Consider the following 25,577-nt stretch of genomic DNA (forward strand, 5'->3'; position numbering starts at 1 on the left):
TCATTCTCTTCATATCCCACCTCCCCGGTTTACCCAGTTGCTGTGCTCCAGCACACCTGCAGTCCCCCAGTCCAGCTCCATCATTTACCGAGCTCCCTCCTCCACCAATTAGCAGAACCAGACCTTGGGCAACGCTTTGGGTACCTCGCTGGCATTTAGAAAGATGATTTGATGATTATTTTGATCAATTGCCTCTTTCACAGAATCATGGTTTGGGTGTTTTAAATGTATCGTTTATATTGTGAAATCCACCTTTCTGTTGTCAAGTTTCACGTTGTAAGGTTCAAGCTTTGGTTAAACAACCAGGAAAATGCTCCCCAAAAATTTTTGGGGCGTGTAGCTGCTCTATGGCATCTGGCTTTCCCCATCTTGACGGTGACAATCGCTGCGGCCAGGCTCTTCCTACGGTGGCGAGTGACAGACTGTTGGTATTTCTGTCAATCGTGGGGCTTTTGTTACGTTTTGAGGGATGCGTTTGCAATGGGGAAACGTCCCCTCTAGATGGCAGAAATGACAGCGGGACTGCGGCGCAGCCGGACGCCGCGGCGCAGGACACGGCGCTGGCCTCAGTCCGGTGGTCTCCAGCCACCGCCGGGGACCTGCCGCGTTGTCACCGCGTGGAAATGCCCCACCGCTGTCCTCCCAGCCCCGCCAGCGCCCCGAGCACCACCCTGCGGGCTCCCGCCAGGACAGGTGAGTGGCACCTGGGAATGGAAACGGGTGATGCTTCTGTACGGCAGCACCGCCAGCACTTGGGAAACGGGCAAAATAGTCATTTGTATCACTTGTGTCCCCATCCCTTGGTGCTAAGAGAGGGGAACCCTAAATACCCCGCTCTGCTTCGCGTGACCTGTTTTTTGTGGCTGCCACCGCATCTGACGGACTGAAGCGCGAACGCTTGGATGCCCGGTGCTGATGCGAGGGGACGGGGTGGCCGTGGGGGTGACGGAGGGACCGGGAGGGGGTCACCGGAGCCGGGCTGGTCGCCCAGCGGGCGATTGGGCTGCGGAGCTTCTCTGGGAGTCATTTTGGATGCTGTTGACTGCGCCCTCTCTGCGTTCAGTGGTTTGGAGGGGCCGCGCTGCACCTTAAATCTCCCAACAGGGCAGACAAAAGCACCTGTTGAAACAGATTTTAATTTCTACCTCCTCAAAACGGGGTGTCTATTTTATTAATTGCATTTGCAAACATAAACACCTTTCTGGATGCGTATTTTTGGCACTGTCTTGGGGGTGCAGCCATCCCTGCATCTCTGGGAAGGTGAGGACCACACTGAGCATCGCGGTTGTGGTGGCCACTGAATTTGGGGTCCTCCTGGTGGTCAAGGTGGGGATGGGGGTGACATTGAGGGGTCAAATGAGTCTCCCTTGCGAAGGTTTTCTGCGATTAAACATAGTGGACCTTATATCCCACCTGGGAGATCTTCCACGCAGGAAGGTGCTGAACATCCCAACCAACAGGTCTGGAGAATTTTGGGGTGAAGGACAGGAAGAAACTAACACTGCCCAGTGTGGTTTTATTTAGTCGTCCCAACGGCCATTACGAATCTCAGCACCTTGGCCCCATGGGGATGAATTTCTAACCCCTGAGCGTGAATTTTCCGCCCCATAAGATGCTTTGGGAAGCGTGGCAGCACCTCATTCTGCATCCCTGGAGGAGGAGGATGCTGCGGGAGGAAGGTTCATCTGCAGGAGAAGGGAAAAGCTGAAATAAAACCTGCCCTGGGGGTTCTCCCCGGTTGGGGTTGAGGGTATTTTGGAACCAATGCCGGTTGCACTTTTGCTTCAAAGCGATTGCTTCGCAGTCTTGTGGGTTTTGCTGTATTTGGGCTGAGACGTGGCTTTTGGGGCAGGAGTTCATCGCTTTTCCCACCCGAGGTCTTTGGAGATAAAGTTTCAAGGGGTGACTGTGGGGTTGGTGGCTTTGAGGTGACCTCTTGCTCTTGACCCAATGGCACCGAGATGCTGCCTGGGAAGGACGTCATGTAGGGATGCGCGAGGTCATGTTGTCCCCAAAGCCTGTGATGAAATAATCATCCCCGGGGAAGCCCAAATCATCCTGGGGGAAGCCAAGAGAGGCTGGAGCCACGCTCCGGAATAGCTTCAAACAGCCAAAATTAGCCCAAAACTCATTCACCCGTGGCTCCTTCCAGCATCACGACCCCCCAGCTGATCCCACGGTCTAGAGACTTGTCCTTGCTGTGCCTTTTCTTGGCATCTCGCTGCTTTTTGGAGGCAGCCCTGATGTTTTTCCAGCTTCCTTCCCTGCGATTGCAGAAAGGCACCGCGGGGCAGAGCCGGCCTGGGAAGTGATTGGGTATAAAATAAGCAACAAGGGAAAATGAAATTAAGAGGAATAAATGTGGTTTGTTTGTTTTTCTCGTTGGTGTCCGGCTCAGTCTGCGTGTTCGCTGGGGTTTAACGTCCCGGGTGTGATGGGATGTGCTCAGGTCAGTGCATGGGGACGGTGTGTGATGGGTCGGGCCGTGGTGACCTGGGTGCTGTTAGAAATAGCTTTCTTGCACATATTCAGCAGGGCCTGTTGTGATAGGGCAAGGGGTGATGGTTTTAGACTAAAGGAAGGAGATTCGGGCTGGACATGGGGAAGGAATTTGTTACACTGAGAGTGGTGAGAGCCTGGCCCAGGTTGCCCAGAGAGGTGGTGGATGAACCATCCCTGGAGACATCCCAGGCCAGGCTGGACGGGGCTCTGAGCAACCTGAGCTGCTGAAGATGTCCCTGCTCATGGCAGGGGTGGCACTGGATCAGCTTTGAAGGTTCTTTCCAACCCAAACTATTCTGTGATTCTGTGAATCCAGCCGTGATGGATTTGGGGGCATTTTCAACATTCTGCAGCTCAGATTGGTCTTATATTAGGTGACGTGCTCCCTGTCCATGGATGCTGATTCCCCTTTTTGTGCTGTCCCGCAGGGCAGCGAGGCGACCACCACATCCCGGCTGCTGCTGCTTCGCGCTGAGACACCCACCAGCACCAACACCAGGTAGGTCCTAAAACAACACAATGAACAACCCTCTAATTGACCTCGGTGGTACCAGCACCCCCGGCCAAGACATCGCTCCTCCAGGGCTTGTTTCCCTTGACTGCGCTGCTGCTGGAAAGCAAATTACGGGTGAGGATGGAGTTTTGTCTAGAGAACTGGTACTGGGGAGCATCCCGTGGGTCTGTGATGCTCCGGGGTGCTCGCAGGAGCCGTGCGAGGCTGTGCCCGCCGCGCTGGGCGCTGTATTTGGGTCAGCCTCATCGACTGGATGTGCAACTGTGTCATCCCTGGAGAGCGCGGGACGTCGATCCATAAACCCGGACGGCGCGGCACGCCAGCGTCAACCCCGCGTCCCCCATTTCAGCCCCGCTCCAAAAACTGGGGAAAAAAGGAATAAAATTAGAAAATTAGGGAACCCAATAAACACTCAGTTTTGCCAACAATAGCAGCTGTGACTCCGCTTGTCCGGGACGCGGCTCCGGCCCCGTGAATAGCCAGGAGCCATCTGCAATTCAGATTGCGTGCGGCGGCAACTGGTACAACCGGACGCTTGTGAAGCGGGGGGTGCGTCCCCCTCCGGTTTCCCTCTCCCCCCGTCAGGGAAGGAGGAACAGGATGTTTTCCCGGCTTTTGCTTTTTACCCCATCCCGGCTGCTAGAGAGACGAGGAGGTGATAAAACAGAACGGAGGAGCTCGTAGAATATCTCTGTTTCTTTTCATTGAGCGGATTGTTTCAGTGAACCCACATAGGAGACCCCTGGGAGCTGAAGCACAGGGGAGGATGGAGCAGACGTTCTCCCACCATCAGCCCCGCGGTGGCCAAATCCTCAATCCAGTGTTAAGCTGTAGATATTCCCTGGAAGTGCTGGGATTTCTGCTCCACTTTGCTATCAGTTAATTATTGCTGGTTTAAAGCAAAGTGCCTGTGGGGTGGGCATCCAGCTGCAGGAATGTCCTTGGTTCCCTAAAGCAAAACCAGCACCGAGGTGACGGGACTGAGAGTTGGGGAGACTTGCCAAAAATCCAAGTGTGATGCTGCAGTCCCCCCCAGTTACAACCAGCTGGATATACTGGGTGTACAATGAGAAAAAAGGGGAGGTTTATAGTTTTTCCTGGTTGGAAGTGCTGGATACTCGAGCTGCATCCCTTGCGTTTGAACGTGGCGGTGGTTTCATAGGTGCCTTCTGGACATGGTGGCGTGGACCAGAGAGAGACAACAGCACCCGGATCCGGGTGGTATGGGCAGACTGGTGTCACTGGTCACACTGGTGGGGTAATTGCCCTCCCCAGGAGCCACAGCCAGTGTCCATGGGGTGAGAGAGCTTGTCATCTCGCATGTCTCATCAATTCGCTATCTGATTGCTAATTATTACTGTAGCTTGACCTGTGGAGACCAAGCAAGCTGTGACACCCACGGCCATCTCGGCCAGCAGGGGCATCCTGGTGGCTTCAGACCTGGGCTGAATGAACGTCCCTTCTGCTCCCTCCTCCTGGCTCCCATGTGCTGCATCCCCAGGGAGCAGCCCTGCCCCATCACAGCAGCTTTTCCACATTTAATTTGCTTTTGTATACGCATTTTCTTTTAAAGCACCGCGCTTCTTTCCACCCCATCTGCCCTCCACAGCTGCTGCTCCTTGGGGCCATCACGCTGCAGCTTCACCCCGTTGGCTTTAGGACCTGACCCGGAGCTGGCAGGTAGGAGTGAACACAAACCAAACAGCACTGCTGTGGTAGCATCTCTGGGCTCTTTGCTGGTTTTATTGCTGAAATCCAGCCTGTTTGCCCTCGTCCTACCCGCCGTGGTCGTAGGGAAGAAGTTTCACTGATCTTCCAGCAGCTCATGGTGTTTCTAAACACAGGCAGGATTTTCCTTCACCAGCCTTATCACATTTGCTGCAGTGAACTTGCTGCCTCTCTGGTCTGTGGGCACCTCTGAGAAGAGTTTGGCTCTGTTTTCTCACCACTTTCCCATTTCATAGTTGCATTTATCAATAAGGTCTCCCCTGCTTTTCTCCAGCCTGACCAGACCCAGCTCATAGATCCCACCCTCCAGCCCTGACCATCCTGGTGGCCGCCACCAGCTCCTCAAAGTGCTTCTGCACTGGATGCAGCGTCCAGATGCAAAGTCCCTGGAAAGATCCCTACAAAACACCACCCAGAGCACCCCTCTGGTTTGTCACTGAGATGTTAACACCCGCTCACAACCCAGTCTTTCCGTTATCATTGTACCCCTGCAGTATTTTAGCTAAGATACTGTTTGATGGAATCACAAAGTGGTTTGTGTTGAAGGGACCTCCAAATCTCATCCAGTGCCACCCCTGCCATGAGCAGGGACATCTTCACCAGCTCAGGTTGCTCAGAGCCCCGTCCAGCCTGGCCTGGGATGTCTCCAGGGATGGTTCATCCACCACCTCTCTGGCCAACCTGGGCCAGGCTCTCACCACCCTCAGTACAACAAATTCCTTCGTGTCTAGCACAAATCTCCTCTCTTTGAATTTAAAAGCATCACCCCTTGAATAATTCCCCATTTCCTTCCTTGCTTGTAGGAACCTCACACCCAGCAATAGGATAATGGCTTCACCGAGGCAAAACTAAGGATCTCCCCCATCTCTGGGTCTGTTATCCTGCCCTACAAGCAAAACAAAGTCTCCTGCTCCTCTCCAGTGTCAGGACAATTGTGTCCAGTTGTGGCCCCTCAGTTCCAGCAGGACAGGGAACTGCTGGAGAGAGTCCAGCGCAGCCACCAAGATGCTGAAGGGAGTGGAGCATCTCCCGTGTGAGGAAAGGCTGAGGGAGCTGGGGCTCTGGAGCTGGACAAGAGGAGACTGAGGGGTGACCTCATTCATGTTTACAGATATATAAAGGGTGAGTGTCAGGAGGATGGAGCCAGGCTCTTCTCGGTGACAACCAATGATAGGACAAGGGGCAATGGGTGCAAACTGGAACACAAAAGGTTCCACTTAAATTTGAGAAGAAACTTCTTCCTGGTGAGGGTGGCAGAGCCTGGCCCAGGCTGCCCAGGGGGGTTGTGGAGTCTCCTTCTGTGCAGACATTCCAACCCGCCTGGACACCTTCCTGTGTAACCTCATCTGGGTGTTCCTGCTCCATGGGGGGATTGCACTGGATGAGCTTTCCAGATCCCTTCCAACCCCTGACACTGTGATTCTATGACAAAGCCTTCGGGAGCCTGCAGAGGAGCAGAAGCTTCACCCTGTGCCGCAGCTCCAGAGGGGACAATGACAGCATTGAGCATGGGCGCTGAAACGCTGCCGTATTGTGCCTGGCAGAGAGATGCCCGGGAATAATCGCCTCCTCCTTGGTTTTGTTGCAGGGCTGTGGCCGGTCGTGCTGCAGGGCTTTTCCCCCAAGAAGGTCTCCGGTTATGTGGTGAAGAGCCACAGATCAGACGCACCTATTTTTTTCCTGGCTGTGAAAGGTAAGGATCGTCTTATTTGTCTCCTTACTGATATGTGGCTCTGTGGTATCGTCAATCGGGAGAAAAATGTGGATTTGGGGGCAAGACGATGCTCTGCTCCTCATCCTGGGGGGGCATGTTGCTGTTTCATTGATCCTTGTAATACGTTTTATATTATATGTATTATATATATATTTTCTATTTCACGCACATATATAAAGTCAATGTAGAGAGCCATAAAAGTTTTCTTACTTCTTTTCATGCCTATAAAATGTTTTGTGCTAAATTCGTGCTTAAGCTGCAGAAATCCATCTCCATTTGGGGTCCCTTAAAATTTGGATCTAAAGTTTTGCTCAAAACTCTTCCAAGCCAGTCTGAGTGAGGTTTTGCTCCAGAGCAAGGCTGAGATTTTTTTAGAAGCCTATTTAAGGCTGTTTTCAACCTGGGTGCCTACAAAAGCGTTTCCCTGAACGGTTTTGTGGTGAGGGTGTTTTCTTCCCCAAAAATCGGGTTTGAAAAGCTTTAATCTGGGCTGAAGTTACAGCTCATGACTGTGTCAAGGGCAGCACCAGCGTCAAGCGCTGCGGAGCTGCCCTCACCATCATCCTCCTCCATCCCAGGTTCCAGTGTAAGTTGGGGAATGACCTATTAGAGAGCAGTGTAGGGGAAAGGGACCTGGGGGTCCTGGGGACAGCAGGGTGACCATGAGCCAGCACTGGGCCCTTGTGGCCAGGAAGCCAATGGTACCTGGGGTGGGTTAGAAGGGGGTGGTCAGTAGGTCAGAGAGGTTCTCCTGCCCCTCTGCTCTGCCCTGGGGAGACCACATCTGGAATATTGTGTCCAGTTGTGGCCCCTCAGTTCCAGCAGGACAGGGAACTGCTGGAGAGAGTCCAGCACAGGGCAACAAAGATGCTGAAGGGAGTGGAGCATCTCCCGTGTGAGGAAAGGCTGAGGGAGCTGGGGCTCTGGAGCTGGACAAGAGGAGACTGAGGGGTGACCTCAGTAATGTTTACAAATATGTAAAGGGTGAGTGTCATGAGGATGGAGCCAGGCTCTTCTCGGTGACAACCAATCATAGGACAAGGGGTCCAAACTGGAACACAAGAGGTTCCACTTAAATTTGAGAAGAAACTGGTTTCCGGTGAGGGTGGCAGAGCCTGGCCCAGGCTGCCCAGGGGGTTGTGGAGTCTCCTTCTCTGCAGACATTCCAACCCGCCTGGACACCTTCCTGTGTAACCTCATCTGGGTGTTCCTGCTCCATGGGGGGATTGCACTGGATGAGCTTTCCAGGTCCCTTCCAACCCCTGACATTCTGTGATTTCCCCGGAGCATCCTACAAGCTGATTTCCTCTTAAAAACCCCTTTTGGGAGCGCATCCCCCCATCACAACCAGCCAGGCTGTTTCCCAGCTTGTTTCTTCCCAAAAGCAGCTGGACAGAGAGAAACACACTTGAGAAATTAAATAAGGATGAAAACTTGGCCGCCCCATCCCAGCTGTGCTGGGGGGCAACGCCATCCCTTCTTAAAACCAGGAAAAACAAGTTGTTTTGAGTGGTTTCACATGGTGGGTGCTACTTAAGAAACGCCGAGGGATGTGCACAGGGTTCCTTCATACCGAGGTTGCTAATTTTCCTGGGGGTTGGAATGGGGGGAGTTCTTTAATTGCAGCGAGCAAAGAAACATTGTCAATTCAAACCCCTGAAAAGCCCAATCTCACCTCGCAGCACGGGGCCTTTAAGGAAAACATCAATGATTGTGAGATCAGCCATCGGCTCATGCGAGCTGGCAAGGCGAAGGAGCAGATAACAACGCGCCAAAGGTCGCAGCCTCCGGACGGCGGCGGTTATTTAATCCCTGCTTGTTGCAACATCACCCCAAAACCTGCAAAAACGGGGGGAAGATGCTCTAGCTGAAAACAGGGGGAAGAAAATGCCCTTTTTTTGCCCCATTTCCAGCTGTTTTTCCTTCCAGATGTTATCCACAAAACAGGGTGATGCTTGCAGCTGCGCCCACCCCTGCCCTGCAAAATGGAAAGGAGCAAAGGGATGAAAAGGGTTGGGGATGGGAGCCCCCGGCCACCCTAAAATGCTAAGAATGCAAAATTTGAGCTTTGGGATGTTCATTTAGCGGGGAAAAATTAGGGTTTTGCTGCTGTTTGCTGGGTATAACTGTGGCTGTAAGGACAGGTTGAGTTTGCAGCTGGTTTTTATCCTTTCTGCTTCGCCGCTGTTTGAACAAAAAGGGAAAGAAAACCTAAACAAGAAGGCAGCGTTTCTCATCCTGTCACCTCCGCTTTCCGCCTCTCCGGCTCCAAGCAGCGTTTATTTTGCTATTATTAGCCCTAAACCATTAGACAATTTGAATGATTTGATTTCTTCTCCTGCAGCGTTGCTCCCAAAGGCATCGCCACATCCTCCTTTTTTTCCCCCGGATTGGTGTGGGTTTTTTTTGGGGGGGTGTTATATAGAAATTAAACCACCGAAGGGGAAGAAACCCTCGGCCGTCCCGGGGCACGATGGGCTTGCGGTGTCGGTCTCCACGTCACCGTCTCCAGGCTGGTGGAGCGGGAAGAGATTTGGGTTCGAAGGGGTGGGAGGGGAGGATAAGCGGGAGCTGCCGCGGCTCCGCACGACACGGCGGGGAAGGATGGGACGGTTTGTGCACAGGATTGAGCCCAACGCTTCTCCGTATGTTACTTTTTGGTGTATTTTATTTTATATTTTATTTTTCCTCCCTTCTCCTTTATTTTATTTATATGATTCGTGGCACTTTGTGGATTCCCCCTCCCTTTGCTTGGACCCGGCTCTACTCCCACCCCGCTCTCTTCTACTCTTAACTTGCTGCCTTTTCTCCATCGCTTGGGTGGGGAACACGTTTGTCGTGAATTAACGCTCGCGTGTTGCCTTTTCTGCCCGTGGTAAGAAACAAAACAGCCCTATTTGGCGTCAGTTTGTGCACATTTTGTCGGCATAAATCACCCCCTGTCGCACGGGGCAGTGCAGATCCATCTCCAGGGAGTTTGGGATTAAAACTGTCGGTATTTTAGCTTGTTCCTAAAAGAAACCCATCTGCGCTCTGGGACTTTCAGGCCAGTCCGCATCCCAAATCTCCTCCCCATCTCGGTGGGGAGAGGAAGGTGCTTTGGGGTCTGGTTGTCCTGCTTGTCCTGCTCTTGGTGGCTTGGGTGACATTTCTGAGAATTCTGCTCGCTTCACCAAATTTAGGGCTCTGCAACCTGCTCATTTTTGGAGCGTCGGATGGGGTGGTGCGTTCTCATGCATCACAAGCTGGTCCTTAAAGACCAGGCAGAGACCGGCACCCGTAAGAGCTCAGCCCAGCAGAAGATGCAGCTTTGCATCTGGTGTCTCTAAGCCATGGACAAAGGGTCCATTGATAAGTCGAGGTTCTCTGTAAGGTGATTTTGTATTGTTTTTTAAATAATATCTGATGATGCGAACACGCTTTTCATCCTCATGTCTCAAAGAATCTCACAAAGGTGTCTTCTGGGGAAACTGAGGCATGGGAAAGGCAGGGGCTCGGCAGCATCACCACCAGAAGGAGCTGGACCTGCTCCTTGGTGGCCTCGTCTTCTTGGCCAATGGGTCTACCTGGAGTGAAAGCTCTCCTGTTGTCTACCAAACACACAAGGTGCTCCTCTGGGGTGGGATTTCCTTCTCCAGCTTGTATTCCTCCATCAGTGCCTCGAGGTCCTTAGATGAACCTTGTTTAGAGATGTTGTAGCCTTTATCAAATCCATCCTCATTAAAACCCTGCCATCTTCCTTATGGTTAATGGGTGACCCTTTGCTACATCCCTCCTACCTCCAGGTTGCTCATAGGGTTGTAGCAAACTTGGTTGCAACCAGCACTTGTCCAAAGGGATCTCCTGAGACAGAAGGACCACCTGAGCTCTCCTGGTCCTTGTTGTGCCCCATGCATGGTCGGGGGACATTTATCTTGCACACCCTAGGGGGGTCCATCTCTCCCCATCCCAAAATGCCCGTTTCATCTACACCAAGCTTGGCTTAATAAATGTATTTAAGCTGTGCTTAATGGGAGAGAGCTGTGTCCTCTGCTGGCAGAGGGTGAGTAATCACCCCCATACCCCAACCAGGGGGAAGCAAAGAGCCCCCTGCATCTCAGGAGGCCACGGTCACCTTCTCCTTCCACCCAAATTACCTTGAAATGCCACAGGAGGGCAACCTGTCCTCTGGCCGAAGCCTCCTAAGAAAGTCAGAGGAAGGAAATCCCAAGGTAACCCGGCTGGATCGAGTCACCGGCGGGTGGGAATGTGGGGAAAGGGACATATTGCTGATGGGGCATCTGCTCCTTGTGCTCCTGCACGCTACGAGAGCTGAGACAATCCTTGGGTGTTGTCCAGACTGAAATACCAGAAGGTTTTTTCTGGTGTGTAATAAGGAAACCCCTCCTTCCCCTGTAATGTTCTGTGGAGGTGGAACACGGCACACACAGTAGTTCTGCAGGTCCCAGCACTGTGGAGGACTCTCCTCTCTCCTGATTTATGGCTTGTTTGGAGGTTTTCCACCCAAAGTTCATCCAACCAGCATAAGGTTCATTTTTTAAGGCTGTGCAGTTGCCTTTGACCCGATCTGTTGCTTGGAGATCTTGGTGACCGGCCACGTAAACTGCTGTGGTTTCTGCTCCTTGCTGCCAGGAAAAGAGAAAATAGAGGATTTTGTGTGGGGTTGCTGCACGTCAGCAGTGAAACCTGGGGCAGTAGCAGCAGGGGAGAGGGAAAATTGATAGAAATTGATAGAAAATTAGGAGCCCTGTCCTATAAATTAATTAGGTGCATGGGGACCAATTGCTATTTCACTCCTAACTTACAACTTCTTAGCTTCTAACTTTGCTAGAGCAATTTTTTTATGTTAATAAATATCTCAGGGTGGGTGTCAAGAGGATGGACCAGACTCTGTTCAGTGGTGCCCAATGACAGGATGGGGGGTGATGGGCACAGACTGAAACACAGGAGGTTCCATCTGAATATGAGGAGGAACTTCTTTCCTTTGAGGTGCCAGAGCCTGGCCCAGGCTGCCCAGGGAGGTTGTGGAGTCTCCTTCTCTGAGACATTCAAACCCACCTGGACACCTTCCTGTGTGATCTGCTCTGGTGACCCTGCAGACCAGTCTCCTGGGCTGTTGCCAACTTCTCCTGGCCACTGGTGGCTGCAGAGGTCTGGGAGATGTTGAGCAAGGGGGGGACTGCTGGGAGTCTCAAGGGTGAGTTGTGCAACTGCAGGACAGCAGAGGCTGAAGGTACCTCAGGAGGTGATGGAGCAGGGCCAAGTTTGAGGAAGCTGCCCAGGGCCCTGTCCGGTTGAGTTATCTCCATGGGTGAAGATCCCAGCAGCTGCCTGTGCCAGCGTTTGTCACGGAGACTTTATTTCATATGCAGTTGAAATCATTCTGGCTGCAACTTGGCTTTTCATTGTGTGCTTTTGAGAAGTGTCTGGACCACCTTCTCTAAAACCTCCCACAAGGCAGCTGCACACACCTGTGAGATCTTCCCCTTCCCTTTTCCAGGCTGATCATAGAATCATAAAATAGTTTGGGTTGGAAGGGACCTTCAAAGGTCATCTAGTCCACAATGGTCCCTTGGAGATGCCACCACCAGCTGGGAGGGGACCCAGCTGCACCATGGGAGCCAGGATGAAGTTGGAGTCATGAGACCCTACTTTCTGGTTGAATTTACATGCAGCAAGCCCATTTGAACTATGACCCATTTCCAGCTCTGGTTCCTCAGCACAGGACACACATGGACCTGCTGGAGAGGGACCAGAGGAGCCACAGGAATGATCCGAGGCTGGAACAGCTCTGCTGGAGGACAGGCTGAGAGAGTTGGGGTGTTCAGCTGGAGAAGAGAAGCTCCAGGGAGACCTTATTGCGGCCTTTCCGGACTTAAAAGGGGCCAATAAGGAACATGGGGACAGATGTTTTAGGAGGGCCTGTTGCAATAGGACAAGGGGTGATGGTTCTAGACTAAAGGAGGGAGATTCAGGCCAAACATAAGGAAGAAATTGTTGCCCCTGAGGGTGGTGAGAGCCTGTCCCAGGTTGGCCAGAGAGGTGGTGGATGAACCATCCCTGGAGACATCCCAGGCCAGGCTGGACGGGGCTCTGGGCAACCGGAGCTGGTGAAGATGTCCCTGCTCATGGCAGGGGGGGCACTGGATGAGCTTTGCATGTCTCTTCCAACCCAAATTATTCTGTGACTCTATGACTTCAACAGACAAAGGACTGAGGGATCTCGGTGTCTCCCAAGGCTGTGTTTCTGCTTTCCTTTGTTATTTCTGCAACTTTCAATCCCCTCCTAGAGACACGCTCGGCCAAGAGCTTTACAAGTGCCCGTTTTGTCCAAAGCGCCTTTTCAAACGCAAGGTGGAAGCCAGCACGGCAACGAGCCGCGGATGGCACGTGCCAGCCCACCAGCGGGCTGCTGGAGGGATGTAAATGGATAAAATCACAGGAAAATGGCCAAGAAACGCGGCTCGTCCTCTGCCGCGGCTGACCAACCGGGCTGAAGCATCACTGCCAGCTCCTGCCCATCCCCGAGCATCTTTGGGTGCTTCAATCCCTTCTCCTTCTGACCATCAGGGTCAACGCGGAGTTAACGCAACCCTCAACCCCAAATGACGTTCTCCATCGGTTTCAGCCCTGGAGAACGCGTCCAGAACTGCTTCGGAAACCTGATGCCGGGTCAAAAAAACGTGAGTCTGAGCCAAATTCCTCCAGGCACATTTTTATCATCCTTGTTTTTTTTTTTTTGTCCTGACGGAGACAATTGTATTATTGCTCGCTGCTCTGCCCAGCCCTTTCCTCCGCGCTCCTAGACAGAAATAGTTAACCGGGTTCACTATAAACCAACATCCTCGTTTCCTTCCCTTTGCAGGCAGCTCCCCGCTGCCTCCCCCCTGCCCGTCTCTGCTCCGAGCCCCGGCGAGCAGCCGCTATCTAGTGACATGATGCAAGAGCAGACGCTGTCCCCCTGGTCCTGGCAGTGTTTTCGGTGACCCGGTGGCCTGTGCAAGCTCTGCCAGGTCTCCCCCCTCGGGGACTTTCCGCAGCCCTTTGCTCTCCTCTTGTGATGGGTGGGATGTTTGCACCTCATGGCTGCGGGGAAGACGTGAGCCAGCACCGGTTCTGGAGAGTTTCAAGTCAAAACAGATCAAGCTAATAAAAAAAAAGGAAGCGATGCCGGGGAAGAGGAGGGGAGGAGAGAAAAGATGATGCCACGGGCATTGCAAAGCAATCTCTGCTGTAGAAGAATCTCATTTGATAGTGTGGCTTCTTTTGGGGTTGTGGTGGGGTCCCCTAGGCAAGGGGAGATCACCAGGACCCTGTGCTGACCCCAGCACCCAGACTCTACATGGGACACCCCAGGCTGGTTTCGGTTGTCCACGTGTAGGTGTTGGGGGCCACCTGAGATAAATGGCTGTAAGCTGCACCAGGGGAGGTTGAGGTTGGGTATTGGGAACAATTTATTCCCAGAAAGGGCTGTCGTGCATTGGAACAGGCTGCCCAGGGCAGTGCTGGAGTCACCATCCCTGGAGGGATTGAATGGACGTGGAGATGAGGTTCTCAGGGATATGGGGCAGTGCCAGGGGTGGGCTATGGTTGGACTTGATGATCTTGAAGGTCTCTTCCAACCAGACTGATTCCATGACTGGTTTTCCCGGGGCAGGCTGCTGTCTGGTGAGATGCTCCAGCTGCTGGAGCAGCGATATGATGATCGGGAGGAGCCGCTCGAGCTCATGTAGCCACTTCTCCAAGGGCACCCGGAGGAAGGCTGCTCTTCAATGGGGCTTTGTTGTGTGCTTGGATTGGCTTCACGGGAGGTGGTTGCTCTCAGGCTGCAAACTCCCCGGAGAAAGCATTTTGCACGCAGCGGGACTGGGGGAACAGGGGTGAGAAGGTCTTTGCTGAAGGGGGCAGCTGGAGCTTCGGCTCCTGGTCGAGCAGACCCAGACGTTTGCATGGGATGGACGCAGCATTCGGTGGGGACCGTTGGTTCGGTGGAGCATGAGAGCCCCCCACCCCAGACAAAAGGCATGGAGACCTACCCGACATTCCCATGCGAGCAGAGAGGTGAGGAGCTTCACCAGGAGATCAAAGAGCCCCTGGACATCCCCAGGGTGGTGAGACATGCCTCTGGGATTTTGGGCGAAGGGGGGGATGGCTGTGTCTCCTCCTTTGGCCCCAGCCTGGGAGACGACCTGGGGCTGATACCAGCCATGCTGCTGGTCTTTCAGCAGGTGGGACCCACAGCAAAGAAACCAGAACTGGGGCTGGTCCCTACGCTGGGGGGCTGCTCCAGACCTCCCCCTTCTCGCCTCTTTGGGCTGCTGTAGGGTTTCATTGTGGCTTTTTCTGCCTGGAGATCAGAGAAAGCTCCGGTGGCAAATGCAGGAGGACAGGACCACCAGGCTTGTAGCTGCAACCCAAGGACACCCTTGTAAATGTTTTGATCGCTTGCTTCGTTCCTCTAGGTCAGAATGAGCTATGGGGGTCCATGGGGCACTTCTGAGGAGCCCAAATATGCTACTTTGCAAGAAAACCTTATTTTGAGCTGTTACAGCAGCGAGGGGTGCCCTGGAAAACAGGAGGAGACATATGCAGCCAGGTCAGAAGAGCAGCAGGGAAAAGCAGGCGGCTTTCTGCAAGAAATACAGCATTTAACGGCAAACACATGCGAGGTTTTGAGCGCTGGCCAGGACACGTGTGGGCGTGGAGATGATTTATTTGGTAGTACATGAGCCGAGCTCGCCCGGAGATCCCGAGGTGGGAGGATGAGGAGGAAGCTCTTGCTCCGAGCAGCTGTTTTCTTGCAAGCTTTTGCACCACAAGTCTCTTTTTGTCCCAAATCTCATGGCTGCAGAACCTCCTGGCAGCCCAGGGCACTTTTTTAGCCATCTCAGAAGAAGTTAATAGTTCTAGTAAGGGTGAACTCTGATGAGCGTTTTTACAGTGTTTCTGTTGGCAAGCTGTAGTTTGTGTATGGTTTGAAATATTCACTGAAACCTCTTATCGCTGGAGCTTAAAAACAACAGAGAGCACTGATTAAAGTCCTGTGCTAATTGGAGAAGGGTTGATTGAGGGCTCGGGCTGCCCGGCAGCTCTGCAAGATGCACATGCCTTCTCAGGGAGGCTGCTGCAGTCCCGTTGGGGATGGAGAGATGATTTCACCCATCAGCGTGATGGGATCTATCCAGATTTAGCTATTTTGCCGATGAAGGATGTATCCAGCACCAAGAGAGGCAGAGCATCATGCCTGGGGCTCCCATCCATGCTCACAGCATCCCTGGCCTGGCAGAGCAAGATCATAGAATCAGTTTGGGTTGAAAGGACGTTCAAAGCTCATCCAGTGCCCCCCCTGCCATGAGCAGGGACATCTTCACCAGCTCAGGTTGCTCAGAGCCCCGTCCAGCCTGGCCTGGGATGTCGCCAGGGATGGTTCATCCACCACCTCTCTGGCCAACCTGGGACAGGCTCTCACCACCCTCATGGGGAAGAATTTCTTCTTCTAATCTAAATCTCCCCTCTTTCAGTTTAAAACCATCACCTCTTGTCCCTATCACTACCTGCCTGTGTAAAAATCCCTCTCCTGCTTTCTTGTGGGTCCCCTTTAGGTACTGAAAGACTGCTCAAAGTTCTCCCTAGAGCCTTGTCCAAGCTGAACAACCCCAGCTCAGCCTGTCTGCATAGGAAAGATGATCACCAGATGCAAAGTGCATCAGCTTGGGAAACCTCTAAAAGTGATTGCTTAAACGTGCTTTTTTTATAACCCAAACCAGCTTATCCACGCACTGTGCCACACGTGGTCCTGCCCCCAGATCACCCCACAATTGCTTCATACCCCTGCAACCCTTTTCCTAGAAACATCTTCTGGGATTCCCTTTCCAGGCAAAAATGCAGTTTATTCCAAGCGGGTTGGTTAGGGAAGATCTCGACTTGCCTCAGGCATCCTAAAGGATGTTTACATTATGACAGGACAAGGGGTGATGGTTTAAACTAAAGGAGGGGATATTCGGGCCAGTCATGAGGAAGGAATTGTTGCCCCTAAGGGTGGTGAGAGCCTGTCCCAGGTTGGCCAGAGAGGTGGTGGATGAACCATCCCTGGAGACATCCCAGGCCAGGCTGGACGGGGCTCTGAGCAACCTGAGCTGGTGAAGATGTCCCTGCTCATGGCAGGGGTGGCACTGGATGAGCTTTGAAGGTCCCTTCCAACCCAAACTATTCTGTGATTCTATGATCCTACTAGATGTATCCTATGAGTTGTATCCTACTAGATGTACCTTGCTAGAAAAGGAAGGAGAGAAAACCACAGGATCAGAGGCACATTTACATGCCTCCAATCTAGATACCTATACTAGAAAATCGAGCTAATTTGATTGAAACCGATTTAGTGAAGCAGGTAGCCTTCTGTTTTCAGAGGTTTCTGCTATCTCTCAGCCTGCACTGCACCACAGATTTAAAACAAACAAAAAAATGAAACAAAACAAAGCAAAACCAGAACAAACAAACAAAACCACAACAAAAACTGCAAACAAGTCAACCACCCATCCAAAAAAACCTACTTCTGCTGCTTGCAGTGATCTTTTGCTGGCGTGTGTGAGCCTCTATTAACCTGTGGCCCGTGCTGATGTGCTGGTCCAAGCCGTACAGTAGGAGAGTCCATCCTGCCGTTATTCCTTGTAATGGGAAGCTTCCAAAAACCGAGCCAAAGCAAATATTTGCGGCAGAGGCAGGGGCTGCCCGGAGGGAGCGCGGCAGGCAGGATCGCTCCTGCCACCGGGCGGGAGGTGACATCATCCGGATTCCTTTGCTGAGGAATGCAGGATTTGCCTCTTCCCTGCCAGTAATTGCTTTTCACAAACAGACCTGCCCGGGGATGGACGTTTCACCACGGTGGAGAGGTTGGATGACCTCTCGGTCCCCTTCTCTTCCACAGTGTTAACGGGGCTGTTGCACGGATGGGCGTGAAAAAGGATTAAATTGGTAATTTCCCAAGTCTAAAGTAGAATAAGGTGAAATTCCAAAAGCGGGAGCTGGACAGAAGACGGGGCAGGACTGGAGGTGGTGGGGGAGTGATGTCTTGTCCTTGGGTCTGGCCAGGATGGTGAAGGTGATGGACTGAGTGTCTGCATGGACAGACTTTGCTGAGACCTGCAAGAGGAGACCATGAAGCAGCTGGACAATGCCCTGTGTAAATTTTGGGGTTATCATATGCAGGGACAGGAGTTGGAGTCAGTGATCCTTGTGGGTCCCTTCCAGCTCAGGACCTTCTGTGATTCTATGTGCACCGCAATATGATGATCCCATTTCTTGGTCCTACGAAGCCCACCAACCGGGTCCTGTGTTTGTGAATGCAGGACTTCAGTGTGATGATTGGGATAGGTTGCTGATGTGTAGAGCATCCTGGCTAACCAGCCTACACCTGGCATACTTTCATAGAATCGTAGAATAGTTTGGGTTGAAGGGACCTCCAAAGCCCATCCAGTGCCACCCCTGCCATGAGCAGGGACATCTTTACCAGCTCAGGTTGCTCAGAGCCCTGTCCAGCCTGGCCTGGGATGTCTCCAGGGATGGTTCATCCACCACCTCTCTCTCTGGCCAACCTGGGCCAGGCTCTCACCACCCTTAGGGGCAACAATTTCTTCCTCATGTCCAGCCTGAATCTCCCTCCTTTAATTTAAAACCATCACCCCTTGTCCTATCACAACAGGCCCTGCTAAAAAGTCTGTCTCCATCTTTCTTATCGCCCCCTTTTAAGTACAGAAAGGCTGCAATAAGGTCTCTCCAGAAATTGGGTGGTTTGGTAGGGCTAAATCTCAAGCAAAGCCATAAATCTCCCTCCACACAGCCCTTGGCTTCTCCTTTGGGTTGAGCATCCCCACATCCCACCTCCAGTCCCTTGAGCTTATGTCCCTCCACCCCTGGATCTGCACCAGCTCCAACTTCAGCAAACACCACTGGAAATTAATAATGGTCGCTAATGGTCATATGTCATCAGCACTTCCCCCAGCATCGGCGACCACAAAGGGGTCAGTTCCTGTGGGACGGAGGCTGTTGCCGTCATTTCAATAGCTGGAACTAGGTGTAGTTCAACTGCCCCCGTTACGAGTCCAACGGGGTGATTTAGTGGCTGGAAAGGCTCAAGGTTTTTTGCTCTCAGTGCCTGACAGAGGATGGCTGGCAGGAAACAAAAGCACCATTCTCCAAGGCCGGGGTGGTTTTACTCCTGCATTGACTCTAATTTTCCACCAGATTTTGTAAATTCTTGGCTATTACAACTGGACAATTAAATCAAGAGCAGAAAAGAAGGGCTCTGGCCAAAGAAGAAAATCCACTTGGTCAGCTGAATTTTTGCAATGAGGATGGAGTGAGGGCTTCTGAATGGACAGTAGCAGAGCAAGAGCTGTCTGGGCTCTGGATCTGCAGTCCCGAAGGTGGTGAGATGGGACTTTAGGTGTGCCAGGAGAAGGTCTGCTCATTTTTGGAGCCAGCATCATAGATAAACCCAGTGGGGATAGACTCAAGGGGGAGCTTGGGATCATGGCAAGGCGATGCAATGGCATTTAGTCAAGGGTCTAGGCAGGAGAGACACATCCAAATGGGAGTCCATGATGTATATGGTTTGGGATCAAGTCCCCACATGGGACAAGGTGGCAGTGCCATGGGAGAGACCCTCTGTGGGACCTCTTGGATTTGGTGTGAATGTCCTGCCAGGCAAGTCCCTTCCCTTATCATGTGTCTGGTGATAGAGATTGGAGCTCGTGGTCTACAAGATCTTATTGCTTGAGAGAAGACAACTATATATGTCTCTTGTGCTGTTGGCTTTGGGAGAGGTGGAGATGGGGTGCCCTGCTCCTTTCTGATGTGGGCTCCAGAGGATTGAGGTGAAGACTCCCAGGCTTTGAGGGTAGTAGGGACCCAAAAGCAGCGAGGGAAAAACAATTATGGTGGATGAAGATCTGCTTTCAAATGATGTTAGGAAGCTCACAGGCTCCATATTCACCACGGCTCAGTGAGTTGGGCACCAGTTGGCTGTGGGACTCTTCTGCTGGCTCCGGTCCTCATGGCTGCATGCATGGCCCACCTTGTCCATCTGTGTGCAAACTGACCTGTCTTATAGCAATGCTGCAGAGCATGATTTGGGGCTTTGGTTCACATTCCTTAAGTTGTTGCTTCTTGGTCTTTGTCAGAAACACAGATGATGTTGTGGTTTCTTGTTTCTGTCTGGAGGCTAAAGGGATGATGTCTGAGAGAGGAAAGGAGGTAAAGAACCAGAGATGCAAATAGTGAATTTTCAAGAAGAGCCTCCCACAACTTCATCTTCTTTCCTCAGCTTCTGGTAATGGCTGGGTCACTGATTGCAGCTATTTGTTCCTGAAAATTTCCAGGGGGTTTCCTGAAATACTGAAATGTGGTGGGCTGGGTGCCGCAGTGGACAGGATGGACCTCGGTTGACCAGCAACAAACTTAGATGTGTCCCAATAGCTGCCTGTAGGTCAGAGACCCCAGCTTGGCATTTCTAAGGGCTATTTATCACAAAATGAAGTAGGATCATAGAATCATAGAACAGTTTGGGTTGGAAGGGACCTTCAAAGCTCATCTAGTCCAACCCACCTGCCATGAGCAGGGACATCTTCACCCAGATTGGGTAACATGTACCTGAGCTGCTCACTTCTCTAGCAAAACCTGCACCTGTGTGCCTGGTCCTCTCTTGAGAAGAACCTTCAGAACCAGCCAAGAGAGAAGAACCTCATTTAGCTGCCTGCTTGTCTCAGGCCATGGATCAGCCCCAAGCTCTGGAGCATCGTTGGCTCAGCTCCATGGCCCTGTCTGTCCATGAACTGCAGAGGTTCCCCTGAGTGAAAGGCGTGGAAGGGCTGTCCACCCCTTCCTCCCACATGTCCCCTCCTTCCCCTTCCGCCCCAACACGCTCATTCATGAAAAAATATCTGTTGGATGGACGTGGGGAGAGGAATTGATGTTGGCGCGTTGTTTCCCGCGCGTTAGCCAAGGTTGGTTCTGGCCTCAGAGGGTTTTAATCTTTGTTTTCACAGCTGTATTTGATATTACCCTTCCTTCTCTCCAGCTTTTTATTGCTCCTCACTCCCCAGAGCAACCTGTTGCAAAGCAGCGTGTGTGCTCGCAGTGAAGCACAATGCGAGCGTGGTTGGCCACCTTGGGACCAGCAACTTGCACAGCCCCGTGGTCATTAAGGATTGAGGCTGTAAGAGATGATGCTTTCCTACAGTGGGGGTCATGCAGGGGGTCCTGTGTCCAAGAGGGTAACACTGCAGCAAGGAAGGTGTCATCTCATGGTGGACTTTTAAGAGCACCTGGCTGCAGCCCAGCTTTGCTGGCACTGCATGGGGTGAAGGCAACTGGGTAATGGGGACCAGCTTGGTCCATCCTTTGGTAGGAGAGGGCAAGCAGCAAAGTCAGGGGGTGTTTGCTTTAGCCATGAACAGTGGTCATGAAGAGACCATGGCAAACCCTCAGGCTGGCGGTTCCAACCTTGGGACACATCATGGGCTGAGGGGTGCTGTAGGGTTTAGTGAAAGTGGTGTGTAGATTTTAGTGGTGATGTAGGATTTGATGGAGGTGGCGTACAGTTTAGTAGTGGTTATGTGTGGTTTGGTGATACTGGTGTAGGGTTTGGTGGTGCTGCTGTAGGGTTTGATGGAGGTTGTGTAGGGTTTGGTGGTGCTGGTGTAGGGTTTGGTGGAGGTTGTGTAAGGTCTGATGGAGTGACATACAGTTTAGTAGTGGTGATGTGTGGTTTGGGGGTGCTTGTACAGGGTTTGGGGGTGCTTGTACAGGGTTTGGGGGTGCTTGTACAGGGTTTGGTGGTGCTTGTACAGGGTTTGGTGGTGCTGGTGCAGGGTTTGGTGATACTGGTGTAGGGTTTAGTGTTACTTGTGTGGGGTTTGGCAGTGCTGACACAGGGTTTGGTGGTGCTGGTGTAGGGTTTGATGGTGTTTGTGTAGGGTTTGGTGGTGCTGGTGTGGGTTTTGGTGGAGGTTGTGGTGGGTTTGATGGAGGTGACATACAGTTTAGTAGTGGTGATGTGTGGTTTGATGGAGCTGGTGCAGGGTTTGGCGGAGCTGGTGTAGGGTCTGGGTAGCTGGACGCCCAGCACAGCAGACAGGCAGGTGTGTGCTCATATCCAGTGTGGTGGAGCGGGTGGAGAAGGTGTTGCCAGCACCCCAACGGGTGCCCAAGGGCTTGGACCTCTAGTGCTGCAGATTACAGAGTCAACCTTTGCTTTGGGCATCAGCGTGGCCCAGGGCCAGGTGGGACTGGCTCCATTCCCACCTGAGGCCACCTCCTCCACCCCACTGTCTACCTGTGGAAGGGAAGAAGGGACCCTGATCCAACACCCCTCCAGTCACACGAGCTTTGGGGACAAAAAGACACGTGGTCTCCTTTCTTGGCACGGGGGACCCAGTGGTGTCCAGATGTGAGGTGTGAGCTTCTGACCTCTCCAGCGTCAGTGGGTGGGAGCCACCTATGTAAACACGTCCAGGAAGGTTCCCGTCCCATTCCCACCGCACGCTCGCCTTCAGATCAGACTGGCCAACCTTCGCTGATGCTTCTGGCCCCAGGGCTCCTGGGGAAGGTACCGTACCGCTTGCCCGGCACCGGGCATCCCTCTCTCATCTTCCTCTTTTCTGCATTTAAATGTGACCGTAGAATTATCTCCGCGCGTAATTACCTAAGTGGTTATTTAAATATTCAATGGTGATACTGGTTTAACAATAAATCCTGGTGAGCAGAGTAGAAACCTGCCCCGGTCATGCTGGGAACCCGGCCAGAAGGATAGGAAAGCGCTTGTAGTAATAACATTTCCTTATTTTCTTTATTTTCTGTTTTGTCTGTTATCTAAGAACTATTGGCAAGAGCGAGCCCAGCTCATTTGTTTCCTCGTTTATCGCATTCAACTTTTTCTCTCTTCCCTTTTAACTATGTTTAGATCTTAATAGTAATGAAAAAATGGGCTGCAAAGTCACATCCAGGTGTCTGATATTTTCCCTTTGGTGTTTGCTTTCTTGTCTTCAATGTGCTTGTGTAGTTGATGTTGGATTCTTTCACCGTGAGGAGGGGTCTGGTGTCCAGGCAGCCAGGGCTGAGCTCAGGAGGACGTTTTGGTGATTTGGGATGGCAGGTTCTGCAGCATGGAGTTTATTCAGGGATGGGTTATTACGGCGGAGGGAAGGCTTGGCAGCCATCCACAGCCTTTCTCCCCGTTTGCACAACACTTGGCTCATGGAATGGCCTCCTCTGTCTGACCTGGCAAGTCAGAAGCTCCTCCAAAGCCAGGAGGTTGGGCAATAGATGCTACAGCGACGGGTGTTGGGATGTGCAGAGAGGTTTGGAGTCTCAGATGCACATGTTCTGGTTCACATAAGATTTTGGGTCATCTTACAAGTCCTGATCCTTGAGCTTCACCTCAGCTCCTGCAACCAGTCCACCTGCTGAGTGGTTTAGGAGACCAGCATTAGGTTCTTGGTAGAGCAGAGTGGGACTCAACACCCTTGCCAGACATAACACCAAAGCAAAAGGACCTTAAACCTGCTCAGAGGCACAACAGCTCTTCCAAAAGAGACCCACATGTGGTCTTTAGACAGTTATTTAAAGCAGTAAAGCATGGAATCATAGAATAGTTTGGGTTGGAAGGGACCTCCAAAGCCCATCCAGTGCCACCCCTGCCATGAGCAGGGACATCTTCACCAGCTCAGGTTGCTCAGAGCCCCGTCCAGCCTGGCCTGGGATGTCTCCAGGGTTGGTTCATCCACCACCTCCTGAGGACAGTGTAGGACAGGGCAATCTCTCGGTGGTCATGATGTATGGCCAAGGCTGTACAAAGGAGCATTATGAGAACAACATAGAGCGTGGACCTGATTCAAATACCTGGGCTGGATCCTGTGGGTCCTGTTCCTGCACCAATTTGTGGGACCCTTGCTCACTGCAATCCCTTGTCCTTGTTAGGGTTAAGATGTTCCTCTAACCTGCACTTTGGTTGGCAGATTACAGAGATTTTAGAGGTAGTAAAGAAATTAAGATAACTTCACACTCAGTTCTCTTGCTCAGCTTCTCCTGCAGTCAGGGGTGAAAGAAACCTCCATCAAATCCCCGATCCAGAGTCTTCTTCCCTATTGCACTGTGGTTTGGACAGTGGTGTGGCTGTCAGGCCAGGATCCATCTTGAACCTACTGAGTCTCCACTTTGGCAAATGGGGCCATGGTTTGTGGTGGGTCACACTGTCCTTTACTGGGGGCAAAAGTGCCTTTTGGCCAGAGCTGAGGGCATTGGCAGCGTCTCCCTGAGTTTCTCAAATTCATACAAACCTCGTTTAAATCCTGGTGGGAGAGTTTATCCTGGGATTTGCTACATGTTATGGGGCTGGTTGAACACCACCGTCCCAGCCAGGTGTATCCAGGTTGTCCTGCCTGTTGTGGTGGCTGTCGTACTTCCCCATGTCTGACAGACGAGGCATGTGATGACACCATCATTTTTCTGATTGGAACCACTGCAAAAAACCAAAGTCTTAGGGTCAGCAGCCAGCCTGTGTGGTTGCAAAGCATTTCCCACCAGAAAACCCAAACCTATGTGTATTTGCAGATATTTGGCGAGGAAAGCTGGAGGAGGTGTTGAGCACGTCCTGCTTTGCTTGTGTTAATCTACAGAGGACACAACCCTTCCACCTTCACTTTGGGGGGTTGCTGTTTTTACCCTTAAACTGTGTCTAAGATAGAATCACAGAATCGTTTTGGTTATAAGAAACCCTCAAGATCATCGAGTCAAACCATTAACCCAACTCTGTCACTAAGCCACGTCCCTAAGAACCTCATCTTTAAAACCCCTCCAGGGATGGTGACTCCAGCACTGCCCTGGGCAGCCTGTTCCAATGCCCAACAACCCTTTAGGGAAGAAATTCTTCCCCAGATCCAACCTCAACCTCCCCTGGCGCAACTTGAGGCCGTTTCCTCTTGTCCTATCACTTGTTACTTGGGCTTTCATCCCTGTTCACCCTTGAGAACATACTTGGGAGTTCGTCCATCACTGAGATGTTCATCCCTGTGCAGAGTTGCTGGGTGCCCATGGTTTTCACGCCAGGTTTTCCTTCCTCTCTCGGATGCTCAGCATGAACCATGGGCCTCACCCAGCAGCTCTTGAATCAAACCCAGAAGCTGTGAATGAGCTTCCAACCTCTTACCCCCTTTTCCTGGGGCTCTTCCAAACTTCCACCTAACACAGCATCTCTGCCCATCCACAGGTGTTAGTGAAAAAAACCATTACCTTTCTGGAGCAGTCAAAAATGTGTCCTCTTGGCTTTTTTTTCCAGTGTTCTCTACTCTTTCCCATGCACCCTGACCTTTTTCCTCTGCCTTTTTTCACTCTTTTGTACAAATTGGGGAAGATCTACAGCAGCCTAAGGCTGGCTTGGCTTCACAGGGTTGTGCTGCAGGTCAGCCAGGGCTGGGAACGCCGGCTGGAAATGTTATTGTTTCCTGTTATGAGAACTCGGGGAACCGCGGTGGGTTTGCAGGGGAGACGTGTGGACCACGAACGCCGGGTACCACCCTGATGGGTGCGGTTGGAGATGGCCTTTTATTCCCATTGCTTCTCCAGCTACTTCAGGAAAGGGAAGTAAATAGAAAAGGGAAATAATTGCTCCGTCTGACCTCTGACTATTGAGGTAGATGCTTTCTTTGGAGCAGGAACAGACGCGGCGGGAAAACAGTGCTATAAAGGGCTTTGCTGAGCCACGTCCCTGGGGATTCCTGCAAATCCCTTCTTGCCACCTTTTGGTACGTCGGCCCCTGTTATCTCGCCGGCCTCAAAACCTTCAGCAGAAAGGTTCCCGTCAGAAAGAAGAATTATGTGCTTTTTTGTCAACGCTGAAATTTATCTCAAGAATGTGTCCATCACAGCGAAATTTTCAGGGCTGGGAAGGGCTGGAATAAATTGTTTCTGCTCTCCAGCCCAGGCTTAAGCGCTTCCTCTGGACTTTGGTACTTTGTAATTTAAACCTTGCTGTTATTTCATCATGTCAGATTACTTTTTTTTGTCATTTTCAAAGGGAAATGCTGTTACCTTTCTGTGGCCAATGGACACATTTCACTGTTTTTC

General features: G+C 51.9%; 1 protein-coding gene across 7 annotated transcripts in view; it reads left to right on the forward strand.

Annotated features, from left to right (window-relative positions):
• The first annotated feature begins 467 nt into the window (after positions 1 to 467).
• Positions 468 to 25,577, forward strand: part of GJC2 (gap junction protein gamma 2) — a 42,893-nt gene continuing 17,783 nt past the window's right edge. Inside the window, exons 1-4 of one of the 7 annotated variants that reach the window (XM_065050282.1) lie at positions 468 to 693; positions 2,931 to 3,001; positions 6,333 to 6,437; positions 13,029 to 13,141. The gene's annotated coding sequence lies outside the window, so the exon portion shown is untranslated. Of the gene's footprint in view, positions 694 to 2,930; positions 3,002 to 6,193; positions 6,438 to 8,948; positions 9,104 to 13,028; positions 13,142 to 14,174; positions 14,520 to 22,043; positions 22,063 to 25,577 lie in introns of those variants that run through there. The other 6 variants (XM_065050278.1, XM_065050280.1, XM_065050277.1 and 3 more) reach the window with 6 other exon arrangements.

The sequence above is a fragment of the Columba livia genome, chromosome 2 (assembly GCF_036013475.1).
Source record: "Columba livia isolate bColLiv1 breed racing homer chromosome 2, bColLiv1.pat.W.v2, whole genome shotgun sequence".
Taxonomy (NCBI): Eukaryota; Metazoa; Chordata; class Aves; order Columbiformes; family Columbidae; genus Columba; species Columba livia.